This window comes from Molothrus aeneus, chromosome 14, assembly GCF_037042795.1.
Source record: "Molothrus aeneus isolate 106 chromosome 14, BPBGC_Maene_1.0, whole genome shotgun sequence".
NCBI classification, from domain to species: Eukaryota; Metazoa; Chordata; class Aves; order Passeriformes; family Icteridae; genus Molothrus; species Molothrus aeneus.
The window spans coordinates 7,935,604-7,952,578 of record NC_089659.1 but is presented as its reverse complement, the minus strand read 5'-3'; the positions used below and the strand labels follow the sequence as shown (position 1 = coordinate 7,952,578).

The 16,975-nt window shown below is 48.2% G+C and overlaps 1 protein-coding gene across 4 annotated transcripts in view; it reads left to right on the top strand.

Annotated features, from left to right (window-relative positions):
- The first annotated feature begins 2,580 nt into the window (after nt 1-2,580).
- The window catches only part of PAK3 (p21 (RAC1) activated kinase 3), a 72,094-nt gene continuing 57,699 nt past the window's right edge, over nt 2,581-16,975 (top strand). For 2 of the 4 annotated variants that reach the window (XR_010784561.1, XM_066559752.1), the window contains exon 1: nt 2,617-2,729. The gene's annotated coding sequence lies outside the window, so the exon portion shown is untranslated. Of the gene's footprint in view, nt 2,730-16,975 lie in introns of all 4 variants that reach the window. The other 2 variants (XM_066559753.1, XM_066559754.1) reach the window with 2 other exon arrangements.

Below are 16,975 nucleotides of genomic sequence, written 5' to 3'. Positions count from 1 at the left end.
CTTTGCCAGGAAGGCATGGGACAGGCATGCAAAGTTAGCTTTCTATCAGGTATGGCTTCCATTTAACAGCTTAAAGATAGCTGGAGAACCCCGGAAGGCTGAAATGTGCAGCTTCAAGGCTTTGTGGTCACCAAAGGCCAACCTGAAAGGCACAGACATTTAAAAACCCTCTGTAAGTTTCAAGCAAAACTCCACTGTGCACAGTCAATGCTTACAAAGTTTCTTTGGCTCCCAGGAGAGTTGTAGATTTGGACAGGGCTGAGTGTAAGAGATCTGATCTGCTTTTTTACTGTGTGCAGTCACAGAGTCAAGTTTCTGTTCTTTCACAGAGGAAAGGAAACTGAAACTCTTCCTTCATCTGTTGTTGCCTAGCCTTTGGCAAAGGGCAGCCTGACCTGGGCTTGGTGCTTCAGAGAGCCTGCAGTTTTCTTATGGTGCTCATACGAGCAGTTCTGCTAAAAGTTTATTCTGAAACTAGATTTTAGTTGGACTTTTTAAAAGAAATAGAAGTGATTCACTTGCAGATTCAGTCCTAACAACTGTAATTGCCTGATTTCATGCTCTATCTGCAGCTTTTCCTTGAGCTGCCTCCCTCTTTTGGAAGCCTGTGAGCAGGACTTGCACTTCCCATGGCTCGTGGTACTCCAGGATGTGGGGCTGGTAAATGACCCATCAGTCTTTCCAAAGCCATCGGGAATGATTTTTACTCTGAAGGTGGCTGGGTACTGCTGGTCCCCCATCTGCTCAGTCCTTTCCTGCTCTGGGCTGTTGTAAACAGCAGTTTGCAGCAGCCAGTGTGGTTTGCAGGGCTGGGTGAGCCTGCAGGGACCCTGACAGCTCCTTCAGCTGCGTTCCCTTCCTCGCTGCAGTCACGGGACATTCCTCCAAAAGCTTTACATGGACTTGGACAGGAGAAGAGCTGAAGGCCAAAACCTGCACTCTCTGCTAACTAACCCCCTTGGGCTCAACAAGAAAGAGTGTGTCCTCTGCAGGAGTCACCCCACTGCTTGTCCCAGCCCTCCTGGATGCATGCACTGCTGTCACTGGACACTGCCACTGCCACATGGACACTACATGCAGCAGAAAAGGGAAGTCCTCTTCTTCCATTGTTGAGGGACAGCAGATTTTCACAATTCCTGCTTACCTTAGAAGATCCTGAAAGTCATCTACCCCCAGGAGTAATTCTCTGTGTGAGTGGAAAGAACACTGACAATTTGCTCTATGGCTTGACTGTAATCACTGCAGAACCAGCCAGCTAAGTGACAGATTTGACTCACACTGGGGAAGAAAACCTTGGTGAGACTTCGGCTTACAGCAGGAGGGGATGGCATGGGGATGGTGATTCAGGCAGGGCTGCTTGTCACGTCAGTGTGGACTAGGTGACTCAGTGAGTTCTTGCTTCTGGAGAACTGGTCCTTTGAATGAGCTGTAAGGCAGCAGCCTGGACACTTGTGGTCAGAGAAGATCACATGTCGTGTGGTGGGGCTGGGACAGTTTGTTATCTCCTCTTGGAAACATGTGGCCTGCCTTACCTTTGGCAATAGCAACCAGCAGAAGGTAAGTCTTCATTGCTTGCCCTTGGCTGCTCCACCATGTGTTATTACACATATTCTGTGCATCTCCATCAGGAAAAAATCCCCAACAAATCAAACAAAATAATGGTGAAAGGTATGCTCACTTTGGTATGTAACAGCACAGCCCTTTCCATTGGTGGCACTTGGAGCTGGTAGAGCTTCCTGCCAGCCCTGGGACCAGGCACAGCCCCAAGCTGAGAGCATGGCTGGTGCTCCCAGCCCCAGCACTGCTCCATGCCCAGGGCCCTGTGGGCTCTGCTGCAGAGATTGTAAATTTGGTCATGTTTATCGGCACATTTTTTCCCCCTGGAAATATTGTAAATGTGAGATCATCCTCATCAAAGCTGGGTCTGTTTCTACGTTTGATACCTTTCATGGAGGAGCTGAACTCGTGGATTCAGAAGGAGCAGGAGAAGGACCACACGTTGCCTAGGGAAGCGTAATTCTAAAAGAATGAAGGAGAATGGAAAACACAGACCGCGAATAAGATTTTTTCTTCTGGTGCGTTGGGAGAGGTTTGCAAGGAAGTGCCCTCTTTGTGGCAGGAGTGGCCGGAGCTGGTTGCTCCAGCCTCACTCCCGCTGGGCTTCTCCCACGTTTGGATGCGGACAGGAGAAGCCCCCAGGCTGTCACAAGCAGACGTCATCCGGGGGAGCCCCGAATTTCACGGTGCATTTCCTATTCCCAGCGGACGAAGACCAGGGAACGTGATGATGCCTTTCAGGACCCCTTGCACCGCCGGACGGCGCCGGTGCCACCTCCCAGGTTTGCGCACCCCTCTGAGGGGGCTCCCGGGCTCAGGGCTGGGAGGGTGGGCACCCCCCCGCGCCGCGCTTTCCCTGCGCGCTGCCCTGAAACACGAGATTTGCCCCCAGCCCCAGCCCCGGCCCGTGTGTCGTCACCGGCCGCCCGCCGCGCCCATTGGCTGCGCCAGCGCCGCTGCGGCGGCCCCGCGACGCGCGGGGCGGGCGGGCGCGCGCGCGGCGATTGGCGGCGCGGGGGGACGGGCCGCGCCCGGGGGGCGCTCGGCGGCGGCGGGGGACGGGCGGGGCGGCGATGAGCGACGGAGGCTCCAGGTAACCCCGGCCGGGCGGCAATGAGCACCGCGGCTCCAGGTAACCCGGGCCGCGCAGCAATGAGCGACCGCAGTTCCAGGTAACCTCGGCCGGGGCGGTTCCAGATAACCCCGGCCGGGCCCTGCGGCCGCCGGCGAAGCGCGGTGCCCGTGGCCGCGTCTGCGGCGCCCCGTCTCCCGACGATGGGAGAATGACGCCGCGGGCAGGGCCGGGGTGCGCCGGTGGCGGGGCTGTCTCTGCGTCTCCGGGGTGCCGCTGCCGTCAGTGACACGTGTGTTGCCGGGCAGTCGGCGGTGGCCGGAGCCCGGTGTCCTGCGGGAAGGATTCCCGGAGCCGCAGAGCCGCAGCTGAAGTTGTGTCAGCGCCGGCACCGGCCATTAACGCGGCCGCGGTGCGTGTGTTCCCCATCTCCCAACAATGCCGCCTCTGGGCTGCGCTTCTGCAGAGGAGTGAGAAATTCTGGGCTATAAATAACCCCGCCTTTTTTTTTTCTTTTTTTTTTTTTTTTCTTTTTTTAATACTCGTTATTGGCAACGCGCATCCGATTGACCTTGGCACCTGCCAAGTTTTTCCCGAAATCCCTTTAGGGAAGGGTGGTCTCTCTGTGCGTGCATGGTGGTGCCTGATGCCACACTGGAGCTGGTCCCTGTGCTGGGTTGTCCCTTTGTCCCAGACTTGTACACCAGCCAGCCGAGGAAGTGCTCCAGCGTGATGTCTGGCCGCTCCAGGCTTCCCTCCTCCGGCGGGGGGGTGCACTCGGCGCGAGTGGCCCCTCTTGCTGGTCATTGAGGCAGTTTGCAGATCCAGTTTTCACCGATGCCAGAAAACGAGCCTTGTTTTAAACACAGCGAGGTGTTTAACGTGGAAGGCTCAGGGAATTCAGGCAGGAGAAGCCATGGCTTCAAAGCGAGCAACATCTGAACGAGATGGTGGGCCCAGGCTGGGAGGAGCGGGATTGTTTGGGGCCCTGCGGCCCGAGGGATGTTGAGGAGCTGGATTTTGCCTCTCCCCTCGCCCTTCCTTCGTTTGCGAGGTGGGAACGGCGTGTGCCAGCAGTGAGCAGCCTGGGTATCTGTGTGCAGGGTTTGGCAAACCCCCTTCAAGGCTCCGTGCCGCTGATGCCCCACCTGCCCGGATCCGAGCCGGCGCCGGGGCTGCCCGAGAGGGGACGCTGCTTTCTCTTGTCTTGCTGGGCACGGTCGGGGATGCCTGCACAGGGAGCCTGAGGCCGGAGATCAGCAGGGGCTTTGCTGAGCGACTCTCGGCTGACATGGAGCGAGGAGGAGGGGAGGAGGACGGGCTGTCGGGAGGGCCGGAGCCAGGCTGCTGCCTGCCTGCCCGAGCGGGAGAGAGCGGTGATGAGTCCGGCTCCCCTGGCTCCTCTCGGGTGGATCCACCTTCTCTGTGGCTGTCAGGCGGGGAGGAGGGGCTCGGGCACAGCTCCGGAGCCGCCCGGGAGGAGGACGCTGTGCCGGGGGAAGTGGAAGTGTGGCACATGGCTGCAGAGGAGCCTCGGCCTTCCAGTCACAGGGTACCCAACGATGTGAGCAGAATGTGGAGTAAATTAGGGGTCGGGGTAATGGGTTGTAGGTCTGGGACCATGGACAGGTGCATCATTCGAGGCCAGAGAATGAAGGTTTCCATGGCAGGTCGTGTGCATGGTGGGGAAGGATTGCTCTGAGCCGGTGTTCTGCGGTGAGCATGGGCTGGTGAGGGAGGGTGATGCTCGTGGCTGTATGGACCTGCATAGGCTGGAGCTGCATTCCTTGAGTGTGGAATTGGGCACAGGAGCTGGTGGCAGGCATGGTGCTGGGGCTGGCTGGCTTCATAGGTGGGGGGCTGCAAGCAGCTGCCTCTGGGCTGCACAGGAGGTTGGACTCTGAACCAAGATGTGCATGGATGGCATTTCTTCACTGAGTGACTCTGGATAACTAAAAGTAAGTCTCAGGAGCTCCTGTTACAGGATTAAGTTTCAGGCCTCATGGGCCACCACTTGCAGCAGCAACAGTTTGAGAACAGCTGTGGCAGCAGTGCTGCAGGAGGCAATACCCAGGGTGAGCTGCTTTGGTTGTCACAGGCCCTGGGCTTGGGCCTCATTCACCTCAGGGCTCTAACACAAACGTGCTGCCTTTTTGTAGGGACTGATGGGGGCTTTCTGCCTTCTAAGCTAACAGGCCCAGTGAGACTGTGTAGGAGCGTTTCCCAAAAGTTGGAGAGCATTTTATTGCTGACTACAGGGAAGAGAACTTTACCTTTCCAGGTAGACTGTTGACAGGGCAATTCCTCTGTAAGGATCTGATCAAAACTCAGAAAACCCGTGGAAGTTGGAGTCTAGATTGTCCTGTGTGTCTTGAGCTGACTAATAAAGACTAGAAAAAAAAAAATCGGGCACAAGAGGTTGTCTTCCTCCAACCCCCTGTATTTCTTTGCAAGTTTTGTACATAAAATTCCAGACACATTCAACTCTACAACACATTGTTGGCCGCAGCAAATCCAGCTCTTGTGTTAGCCATCTCTTGGCCTGGCAGCATTTGCTCCTAGAGGAGAGCTGGTTTGTGGGGATAGTCCCATTTTCAGTTCCTGTTCCCTTTGCCTGAAGCTTTCTTCTCTTTTTCTTTTAATACTTTAATTGTGACTGTGGATCCAAGCGTCCCTGGAGCTGCCTGTGTTCTGGGATCAAAACCAGCTGGGAATCTGAAGGTCTTTCAGAGCTGCCTGCAGCTCCTCCTTCATTTTAGCCATGCCTGCACAGAACTGGTTGCAGGGGAGATGTTGCCAGATTTGGCTTCCGCTGCTGCTCTGGTTGGACTCCCTGTGACTTTGGGACATTAACAGTGCTGTCACTTTGTGCTTCTCTGGTTTGAGTACTGATTTCTGTTCTTGCTGTGCTGCACAGTGGGCAGGCAGAAGCTCACCGTGACCTTCCTCTTTCATTACCATCCTTAGCTCATGCCAAAGGTGCTTGAAGCTTTTCTCCAAGAACTTAATGGGGAGGGCAGTGGTAGAAAGGAGAGAGAAGAACATGGATTTCACCTGCAGAAATAAACTTTTTCATTCGCTAGTGCTATTTTGTATTTAGCTAGCATTTTCTCCCTGTAGCTCTATTTTGTCTTTTACCTTTCAGACACAAATAGTTGAGCTTGTGGATCTTCCCTTATGTGTGCTTTGATTTTTCTGTTACTTGAAGAATGGCATTAGGCTGAGTGGTAATTAGTAGGTTTCACTGGGCCGGGGTCAGCACAGGTAGAGACACTGATGTGAATGCCTTCTCTCAGAACTGCTGTCGCTGGTTGTCTCCTGCTCCTAGCAGTAATTTTATAATGGAAAAATATGATAAAATTGTGTGGTTTGCTAGTGGATAGTCTCAGTGCTTGGAGATCTGGAGATTGTTTCCAGGTGAACATCAGCAGCTGTAGCTTGTATGCAGTGAACAGCAAGAGTTTCAGTGTGCTTTGTTGGAGATTGCCAAAGGATTCTCATTTTGCCTGTTCAGTTGCACTGCTCCAACTTAGCTCTGACAGTGCACTGTTTATAAGTTGGCTTCCTGTGTTTCTGAGACAGGTGGCACTCACTGCCTCAGGTGCTGTGGGATGTGGCAGGTTGGGTGCACCTTGCTCTGGGCAAGCACCATGGCATCCGCCCTGGCAGCCCCACTGATAGGCATCCAGGAAGCCTGTGATGTTGTTGATGCAGTCTCATGTCCCCCTTTTCTGGAGCTCTTGATCCCAGGAAGCCCTGGGCAGGGGACAGACAGGCCTACAACTGCTCCAGGTTGTTGGCTTCTGGGTTGGGAGGATCTTTGTGTCAGCATATGGCACCAGCCCTACCTGCAAGTCTGGCTCTTGGAGCACTGGGCTAGGTGCACCTCCAGGTACTCTGATGTCCTGTCTTGTATCATTCCTTCCAGAGGCAGACTTGGAAATCATGTCCCTCTTAAAGAGGGGCATGTCCTGCTCAGTTAGGAAACCTCTGCTCTGAATGTTGCTTTGTTTTGCTCTAAAGGCTTACTGTTATGGCTGTGTGCATTAAGTGTTCAAGGGTAAAATTGTGTTGGTACATATTCAGTGTGCTCATTTCCCAACATTAGTTTTATTGTCAGTTGCTTATCTAGTAGTGTACTGACAGATGTGACTGAGTCTTGAGTGATGCAGAGCAAAGCATGTCTCTGCCCTGGAGTCTGTGCTGCCAGTTCCACAGTTGGAAGAGTATTCAGTGCCTCCACGTGCTGGGTTTGGGGCTTGGTGTGGTGCTCTGATACAGCACTGTAAGGGTCAGAGTTGGGGAATGGCAAAGGTAAGGTTAGATACACATCCTTTGCTCTGCTCTGGTCATATGTACTGTCTTACTGCCATCAGAAGCAGATTAAGGCAGTTTGGATCCAAAACATACTCAACAAATCTTTGGGTAATTTCATGTTTGTTTATTGTCCTGGTGGCAAAAGTGTGCTTTCTCAGGGAATGGAAACAAACATTTGGATGTGACCCTTTGACTTCTGAAAGTGACACCTTGCACATGGACCACTGAGCTCTGTGCTGTGGTCCAGCTTGCTGCTCCTGCACATGCTTTGCTTTGCCACAACTCAAGGTACTGCAGTGTCATTTTTGTCCAGCCATAGATGCCCATAAGCCTGAAACAAACTGCCATTTCAACATTGCAGTACGGCACAGACTCCAGAGCCAAACCATTCTCATTTCCTTTCTAATCCTCAAGTGTTGAAAATGCTCTGGCACCTTAGCAGGCTCAGTGTTGCTCTGCAGGGTGTATGCAGTTCGCTGCATGTGACGAGAGGGCAGTACTAAAACATTTAAACATTTCTTGCCATGTCACCTGGGTGGGCTCATTTCTCCAGCCAGTGTTGTTGAAGGGGCAGCAGCTGTGCCTCCCCCCATCCTCTGTCCATTTGCTGGCATCAAAAAATCAGTTTCCCTATTTAGAAAGGACACTGGAAAGTACTTCTCTGTGTCTCTTGAGGGGAGTGAAAGGCCTAATGTTTTCCATTTTCTGACTGCTACTTCTCTATTCCCTATTGTGAAGGAGAAAATCCTCCAGATCAGAAATTTTCTAGGCGCTTCCCTGCAGAGAGTCTTGATTCAACCTGCAGTGCCCAGATGCCAGCTCATATTTATCAGGTGCATCCAGCCACTCCCCAGATGAACCATAGGGCTGCTGGTGCATGGTAAACCTGAGAGGGAAAAACTGATGGCACACAATTAAAATCCTGGGCATTTGCTAAAGCTGTTTTTAATGTCTCCTGCCCTCACAGGATTGTGGACTTGGATTTGGGTTGCTCTTGATGTGTCACCAGAAAAGCTGTCATATGTGTGTTTGCAGAAATGGAGGCTTGGGAAATGTTTTTAATTGTGATTCTACTCTGCATAACACAGATTGTCAGGCTTTAAGCTCAGGTTTGTTTGTATCACGGACAGACATTGATACCACAGCTCCTATTGGTGCATGAATATTTTAACAACTGAAACGATGCCTGCTCCAGAAAAGAGCTGCTTACATCCACGTTTGATCTCTTTAGCAAGCCTAGGCAGCTCAGGGTGGCATTTCCTACAGATATGGGGTACATCAGCTGTGCTGTGCTCTGACTCTTTCTTCATTCCAGAGAATTCAAGCTGGGAAGAAGGGAGGTTTCTAGCAAAAGACTAAAACAGACAGAATTTGCTCCCTGATTTGTTTATTTTTGAGGAACTTGCCTTGCACTTTGTAGGATGCATGGACCAGACAGAGGTGGGGTAATATTTGGAAGTACCTAGAGTGGCAGTCTGTGGGGTTAGTCTTCTCCTTTAAGTTGTGGCCTGTGCCACAACTTCTCTCCATACTCTTCTTCTCTCTCCACTTCTTCTTGCACTAGGGGAATGCAGAATCCCCCTCTTTAGGGGCACTAATGAATAATGTTATCATTTCAGAAGGAATAAGCTGAGAGTGGAGTCTTATTCTTTTCTGCATTATATTGACAGTTCAACACAGAGGTTGTGTCCTGGACCGTTCTTGAAATCTATTGTGGTACTGAAATGCTGGAACCTCTGCTCTCTTTGTGTATTTCTGAAGTAAATTGTCCACAAAGCATCTCTAATTAGGGGGCACTTCTGTGCCATAACTTGTAATGCAAACAGAGCTTTTGAACAGCCTGATCTTCAGGACATGCCCTGTCTTCTCCCATGGTCTGTGGAGCACTCTGGACACTCAAGGTGAATGCCAGTCTTCTTCATGTAGTAAGGAGAAGCAATAAGAACCTGGTTACAAGGTAGTTTTCCAGTTCTAAGTCCTTGGTTTGGTGAGCTCTCTTTCCTCTTAGTGAGCACAGCAGCACATGGATGAAGTTCCCAGGCCCACACATGGCACAGGAGGTCTGGTACCTGATTCTTGAGTACTTTTTGAGCTGCATTTCATGTTGTTTACATTGCTGATCTCAGCAGAATGGCAGAGCCTGCCCTCATGGGTATACCTGAACACGTGATTCTGCATCTATCCTGACTGTAATTGGTTGTGTACTGAAACAGGAATCACACACAGCTGCCAATGTACCCACAAGCAGTCTGGTAAACATAATCCTAAAATCAGCCCATAATAGGACTGGCTTTCGGGCAAGGAGAGGAAAAAGTTGTGCTCTTGCATAATCCAACAGCCTCTAAAGCACAAGTTCTCATCAGACTGATGGCTTTGATTGGTGGGGTCATTAGGCAGAAGACACCTTGCCCTGGTCTGCCCTGCAGTGCTGGTGAGGTGTTGTGTTGTGATCCATGGAGCAGGCTGTGTCTGACTCCTGATCCCCCTTGCCACGGAAGGGGCAGCTCAGGCTCCCTTCTGAGCTCACTGGCATTTTGAATGTTGGTGCCAGAAGGCAGTGAGCAGTAGGTGCATGCATCTAGTACTATTCTGCACTCTGAGGATCTCAAAGCATCTTTTCTGTGAAAACTATTTTAAAGATCTACAATAAATGCCTAAAAGTCAGGCCTGGAAAACAAGCAGAGATGTGTTAAGGCAGGGTCTGACTGCTCCAGGGGGGCTGGGTGCCAGGTTGACTCATGTCAAACACACTGGAAACAAAAGGATGAAGTCAGATGCCCAAGGTCATCAGTAGGGTGCTGTCAGAGCAATGAAAGATAGCAGTTAGAAGTAAACATGATTGAAGTTTTGTGTCCTGAACTCACTGTGGGGAATAGTGGTATTGGTGTGGCTGGGCACCTTGAAAACCTAGGCTAGTAGGTGCCTAAATGGGTTCATGGCAGCTAATAAGAACAATTTCCATCCAGCAGTGCCAGGGAGAGAAGAGCCCTGGCATCCCTGAGGCCACAAGGCTCATTTGAGACACACAAAGTGAAGGAGGGACATGTTGGATGGAGAATTGCTACTTGTGATATGTTAGGTGTTAAATGCATCTGACACAGGAAGCTTGTGAAAAGGTCTGGATTCAGGATGTGCTTGTGCTTAGCAGAAATGTTCTGTTCTGGGACTGCTGTGAGCAGAAAGACAAGGCCCCCAGCCCCTGCTCAGCTGTTGCAGGCTGGTGCCAAGCCAAGTGTTGTTGAGTAACCATTGCACTCTGCACAGGTGGCCTCGGAATGCTGTGAGATCTGGAGTGGGAGATGTGGGGATCCCTGGGTACTGGGGATTTGAAGGTGCTTTAGACCCTTTGCTTTGCTTTGCTTTTTGCTTGTCAGTGTTTGGGAGAGGTGTCCTTGTATGCGTATATACCATATGCAAATGGATTTTGAGTTGTGTGTTTTGTCTGAATTTAGAAAAGTAGAGATTTGAAGAAAGAATCCTCCAGGAAATGCTGCTTTTGCAAGCACAGGCCTCTTGACTGTGATTTGTGGGGGAGGAAGGAGTGGGAATGAGGGGGAGGTTCACTGAGGTTTTCTTCTTTTCTTGTTGCGTTTTGGGAAAACTCCAGCCGAGGCCCACATACAGTCGGATGAATCAGCCTCCCTTTTGCCATAAGTAATTGGCAGCTCTAGCTGCAATGCAGTTTTGATGTATGCCTAATACACTTTTCCTTAGTTAATTGAGAAGATACACTGCAGTAGATGTATGATGTTGAGTTGGCCTTTGTATGGAGTCTTTGAGCTAGTAGGGAGATACTGTAGGCTGCTCCTTGAGAGGTTGGAATTTAATGCAAATGATATTCCATACTCTAGTCTGAAGGCTGTCATTGCTGTTCAGCTGCTATAGAAAATACATTTCCTGTCTCATACACGTGTAGAGAGCACTGTAAGTTGGCACATGGCACTGTTACTCAGTGCAGGGTTTCCTTGGAAAAGTCTGATTTTATAACAACTTCAACAGAATATTCATGCTCTTAGATGAGTGGCTGTTCCTGTGCTGACAAATAAAGCATTTTGGCCTTCTCATATTCCTGTAACAAAATGAAAATCACTTATTTTCTAAAGCATCTGGTGCCAATTCAGACTCAGAGCTTTCTGTGTCTGCTCTAGGATTTCCACTGGGCTCGGAAATCTTACCAGACAAGCTCAGCATTCACCACTGGAAGAATCTGGAGTAACTGGAGGGCTTTCTTGTCCTGGAAAGAGGACATGGAGCAGTTGCCCTTGGCAGGCTAAGACTTGCCAAATGCCTTGTATTTCCTGTTGGAAGCCTATTTATCCATGGAAGGACTATATTACTTTCACAACTGTAGTATCTGTTGGTAAATATTGGCTTTATGCAATATTTCACTTCATGCACTTCACTTCAGCAGAATATCAGCAGCGCAGTGAAATAAATGTGCTGCACTGGGGCCGTAGCATCAGTATTCTTTTACTGTTTTCAGTGGTAAATACTGTACCTATTATTTTCAAAGCATTTGAAAATTCATTAGAGCTAAGTCCCTTTGAGGAACCTGTAGTCACAAGTGTGATTATCTCAGCCTTGGAGTTTTAGTCATGGCCAAAGCTTCACTAAATGTTGTCTAAAAAGAAAGAATAATGAACTCCAATTATTCTTTCATGGGATTGCTTCATATGAAGGCAGCATATGGCCTTCCTCCCTCCAGTTGTTCTGAGGTGGAAGAAAACAAGTACAGATGTAAAGTCTTCACAAGGAGCAACTGAAACAGTTGCCTCTGTAGCATTTTGCACTTGAAGTGAAACAGAAATGGCTCTTTTTGCCATGTACCTTTGTAGGGTACAGAAAGAACTCTGGGATGTCTGAAGATACAAACAGGTAGAAAGCAGCATACTCCTTTCCATGCATCCTTAGCAGAGGAACACTGCTACTTGTTCCATTCAGTGTGTGTTACATGTGACTGCAGAGGGGTTATCCCGAGGCCACTTGGGCTCTGCTCCTTCTCTCTCCAGTTCACCAAGACAAGTGTTTCATGTTTTCTTAAGAATACCTTTAAATGGACATTATTTTACCTCGTTTTGAAAAGGAACTGGTATTTTTACAGCTCAGGCTGATATATAACTAACCTTTTTCTTTCCTGAACAAGGTCATTACATCATGATGCAGTAATCCTGTCTGTGGGATAAACCATCCTCTCTCTGTGTCTCTGTCTGCTGCTTTTATCTATGTTTGTGTGCACGGTGGGGAGGAGGCATGAGGGGAGAGAAAAAGTTTTGATTCTGGCCAGTTAAACTGTGTTTAGGGAGAATAATATGTGGGTTGTGAGATGCAAAGGGCTGTTGTCTCAGAGCTATTGCTTTGATACTTTATCCACAAAGAGAAGCTCCACAGTCTCAAGTCAGAAGAGCCTGGGGATGAAATTACACCTTTGTCAGGCTATGACAGGTTAAACTTTATGGAGATGCAGGTAGCAAATTATCCGCAGACTGAATTGCAAAGGAGGGCTTTAAAATGGGCTTTAAAAACCTGCTGGGGAGATTAAGTGGATAAAAATATTTAGCTCTTGTGCCCCTCTTTTTGTCATAATGCTTGAAGCAATCTGTGAAGGAAGGAAGGACAATGTTGTTATCTTGGTCTCAACCCAGAGGAAGCTGAGGGATGGAGTAATGGCACTCTGGGTGGAACAGGGAAGAACAGGAGCCAGCAGCAGGACCCAACCATCTTGCTGCCTGTCTCATTCCCTGGCCATTAGACTAAGCTGCCTCTCTGCTTGTTGCAGTTTCTAATTTGTCTTGAATGTGTCTGTGTACTTTTTCCCAAGTCAGTTTACACCACAATATGTCATTTATGGCTAGCCTGGGGTGTGCCCAGTGAGGTATGGTTCATAACTATTTTTGATTCACTTACAAAGGGATTAGGTGACGTGGTTGCCTGGACAGCAGGGGCTGTACTTGGTGGGTCTCTCCCAGTCCTGTGTAACCTGAGGTGATGCCATCTAAGCTGCAGCAAGATGCCAGTGATGTAATTTCAGACTGTCTGGCTCGAGCACCAGTGAAGGCAGGGAGGCTGCACATGTGTAAGACAGGCTGAAGCAGAAGACAGACAGGGTTTGATTCAAAATGAAACCAGGTAACTGAGCAAAGTAGAGCAGGTGTATTAGTTGTTGACTCCATCTTCCACCTGCTCTGAGGGGAAATTGCCCATGCTTATTTTACTGAACAGCTCTGAGTCTGTTGCAGATTAAGACAAATAACTAAGTTGAGTCATCGAGTTGTAGTGTCTCAACAAACTACTTAAAAAGATGTCAGGTCCTCTCTGTGGGTGGGTGCTAAAGTGGCAGAACTATTAGAGAAACATCTCAAATCACATGAAGACTTCACTGTTAGCATCATGCCAGCTTTATGGTAGAGCTAGAGCATGTGTCTTCCAGGCTGGAGGTGATAGACACCCGTGGCTGTCAGCAGGACAGGACTATGATGGACCCCTTGCAGGTCATGCTGACATGGGCACAGTGCTGCACTCACATGCTTTTGTAGCTCTCAGAGCAGCAACATGCATCAACTTGCTTTCAGTGCAGGCAGAGAGCTCAGATCAGGCTGTGCCCATCTGTGGAGACAGCTGTGCCTGAGCAGTCCCTGCTACAGTCAAAAGGGACACCAGTAATAACCACTAGATACTCAAGATAATATTTCTATACTTTGTACTTGTCCTTAATTTATTAAACCCCCAAATGCAAGAGTCTCCTTATGGAGATTACATGGCTGACAGTGTTTGCATCCATGTTTTATCTGTACTGACTGTTGATGCAGGTAGGCTCTGTGTAGTTTGGTCCAATGTCAATGTTTTAATGGAGAAGGGAAGATTTCTAAATTAGATTAATTTATTATCTCCTTTTATAATTTTCTGTTACTAGAAAAATTCTAGCAAATAAGTGTGTACTAGTTTGTTTGGAGTATTGTTTTGCATCTGTTGTATTCAGTGCAGGGTCTCAGTATAGTGCAGATGAGAATGTTTGGACTCAAATTACAAGGTGTTGTCCATGTTTGAGAAAAACCATGGCCAAAGCAGCACTTCCCATTGACTGACTTTTCAGCAGCCATTTGTTATGGTAGTTTTGACTTTTTTTTCCCTGCCAGGCTAAATTTCAAAGCAGCATTGATTTGTGTTTCTTCATGTGACTTGTGATTTGCTGAGTTACAGGTGACAGCAGCTTTCCCCAGTCCTTAAGGGGTCATTCTGCATATGTGTGTGTGTTTAAAAGCTGCAGAATCACATTTTAAAAGCAAAGTCCTCTAAACATGCTTAGCTGAGTGTAACACCTTCCCTTTTGCACTTAATTTTAAAGCCAAATATTATAAAAACAACTCTCAGTGCTTTGATGTGGGTTCCTAATTTTCTCATTGATGCCATTAATATTCCATGCCCAGTTGCTCCTTGGTGGATGTCAGTGCTCTGTAACAGCAGCCATCTGTGAGAAAGGAGCTGCTTCCTGGCATGGAGTCAAATTTAGGCCAGCTGTAGATGCTGGAACCACATCTTAGAGACTCCTCCTCTGGGCTCTCCCTTCCCTGTGCTTTGCCTGAGCAGAATTTCTGATACCCAGAATCCCACAGCCTGTGGAGCTGCATTTCTGTGTTAATGTCTGAGCCTCACATTCTGAGGAGAGAAGGTAGGGCCTGAATTACTGCCACACTGTGCTTGTGCTGGTGGCATTCCAGAAGGTTCCCCTCAACTCAAGGGCTTGCCCATGCTCTTTTTAACTTTGAGCAGTACTTGGGATGTCTCCCCCTGCACCCCTTCAGCACAAGGGGTGTTTTATGGGTCTAATAAAACAAGTGAAAATGCAATTGCAACTCTGGCCTCATACTTCAGGGGAAGCCAGGTTTTCTGTGGTTTTTTTCTCTCATGTTGGGAAAAACATTATCTCTCTGCCCTTTAGCTTTAATTTCTAGGCATATAACCAGGTTAGAATTGAGAGAGCAGGGGAAAATGAACAAACTTTAAGCAGCATCCCAGCTAAGTCTTAGATACAGAGGATATGTGTCTTGCCCTATGTTCAGTTGTTTTGCAATTGAACTTCTGGGATCTGAATGGATTTCCAAGCCTGTGTCAGAGCTCTCACAGAGAGGACCTGACAGAGATTACTGTCAGCAAAAAAATAGTCTGTCAGTACTGTTTTCTTAGTCTGAGTTAACTGCCTTGGGGTGTCATGACACACCTTCTAGCCTAGAGGATAGCCCTTATGAAAAATAATGATCATTGGGCAAATTCTGCCTTCAATTACATGGTCTGACCTCAGCTTTTCATTTAATTTACAGAATTGGGGTTTATAAAAAAGCTGTGTTTAATAACGCATCAATTCTTACGTTGATGTGACTTCCTAGATGGCTTTTGCAATCAGAACTTGGTCTCAGGATTTCTACTGTTTTCCAGCACACATTCTTCCTTTCTGTGGCTACCTTCAAAGTCCTTTCCCTCTCAAGAGGGAAGATTTCATTTCTCAAGAGTTCTTGGGACAGGCATTTTCAGATCACTGCAGGCATAGGCCAGTTACTCAGAAAAGGGCTTCAGCCCTGGAGGTGCTTCCTTATAGACAGTGGAAAGAATACATGGTTCTGCTCTCCATGCAGCCTTTGGAAGAATGGAAACTTGATTTTAAGAGCAAACAAACCTTCTGCAAAGACTTGGGAAGTGATCCATATTCATCTCCATTTACACATCTTCAGTATCAGTTTTGTCAGACTGTGATCATATGTTGCACTTTATGGTATAACGCCCCTGAATGTAAATTAGATCAAGACACTCTTACAGTTTGCAGCAGCCAAAGTTATATTAGTGCTGATGATAATTGCTGAAAGAGTATAATGATTACCCAGATAATCATGGCTGAGTTCCATCAGAAATGCTGAATGCGCACCTTCTGATAAAGGGCCCAGCTTTCAACTGTTGTGAGACTTTGCTGAGCTGGGGATGTAAAAGCCCAGAAAACTGCCACAGATTCTGTCTTGGTGGCTTTTCAGATACTGGCCACATGGAAATGTTTTGTGGGATTAGAAGATTGATTAGGACAGGGTCTATTCATTTTTTCCCTCAGACTTCTATGCCGTAGAAGTCAGTGGAATTGGTCAGAGCCAAAGGGGCAGAGCAGCTTTCCTCTTCAGCTCACAAGTCACCAGAGATTTGTATTATCTGATGTGAATCCTATTTCAGACTTAAAGGAATGCAGTCCCAAATCCTTCAGCAGGTCCCAATTTTTTCATTGCAGATACCAGAACCACTGTTTAACTACTGCTGTGGTGATCTTGGAGGCCAGGACCTGAATGGTCTGTGGAAGCACCAGGAGCTGTCTCAGTCATGCAGTGTCACAGAATCAGAGAATGGCTTGGGTTGGAAGGGACCTTAATGATATCTGGTTCCAACTCCTTGAAATGGGCAAGGACACCTTTCAGGAGAGCAGCTTGCTCAGAGCCACAACCACCTTGGCCTTGAACACTTCCACGATAGGGACATCCACTTTTCTGGACAACCTGTTAAAAATACAGAATAGTTCCTGAATTTAGGCAGGTTCTTGGTAGTTTTAATCTTGGCTAGGCCCTGAAGCTGATGTCCCAGGTATATCTCAGTATGTCTAAGTAACTTCTGCTTGGAAGATGAGTAGAAGTATTTGCTTCCCACATAGATGAGGCAACTGGAGATAGGTTCCCATGGGAGCTGAGCACTGCCTTCCATGTGCAGCTGAAATGGGCAGTAATTTCTCTGCTGTATTACTCAATCCCATCATATCCTTTAGAAGTTTATGGATAAGATGTTTAGCACAGGAATTTTTTCCCAGGGAGGTCCATGTATGGATTCAGGTGGAGGCCTTGCACAAAGAGCAAATGAGCTGTGCAGTGAGTTCTGGAAGTGTTTTCTGATCAGGCTGGTATGTCTTTCTGAAGGAAGAGTGAGAAAAGCTTTGTTTTGACAAAGAGGACATGGAGGCTCTCTGTTTTGTGGTAGATGCTATTTGTTGACTCCTTTATAAAATCCTTG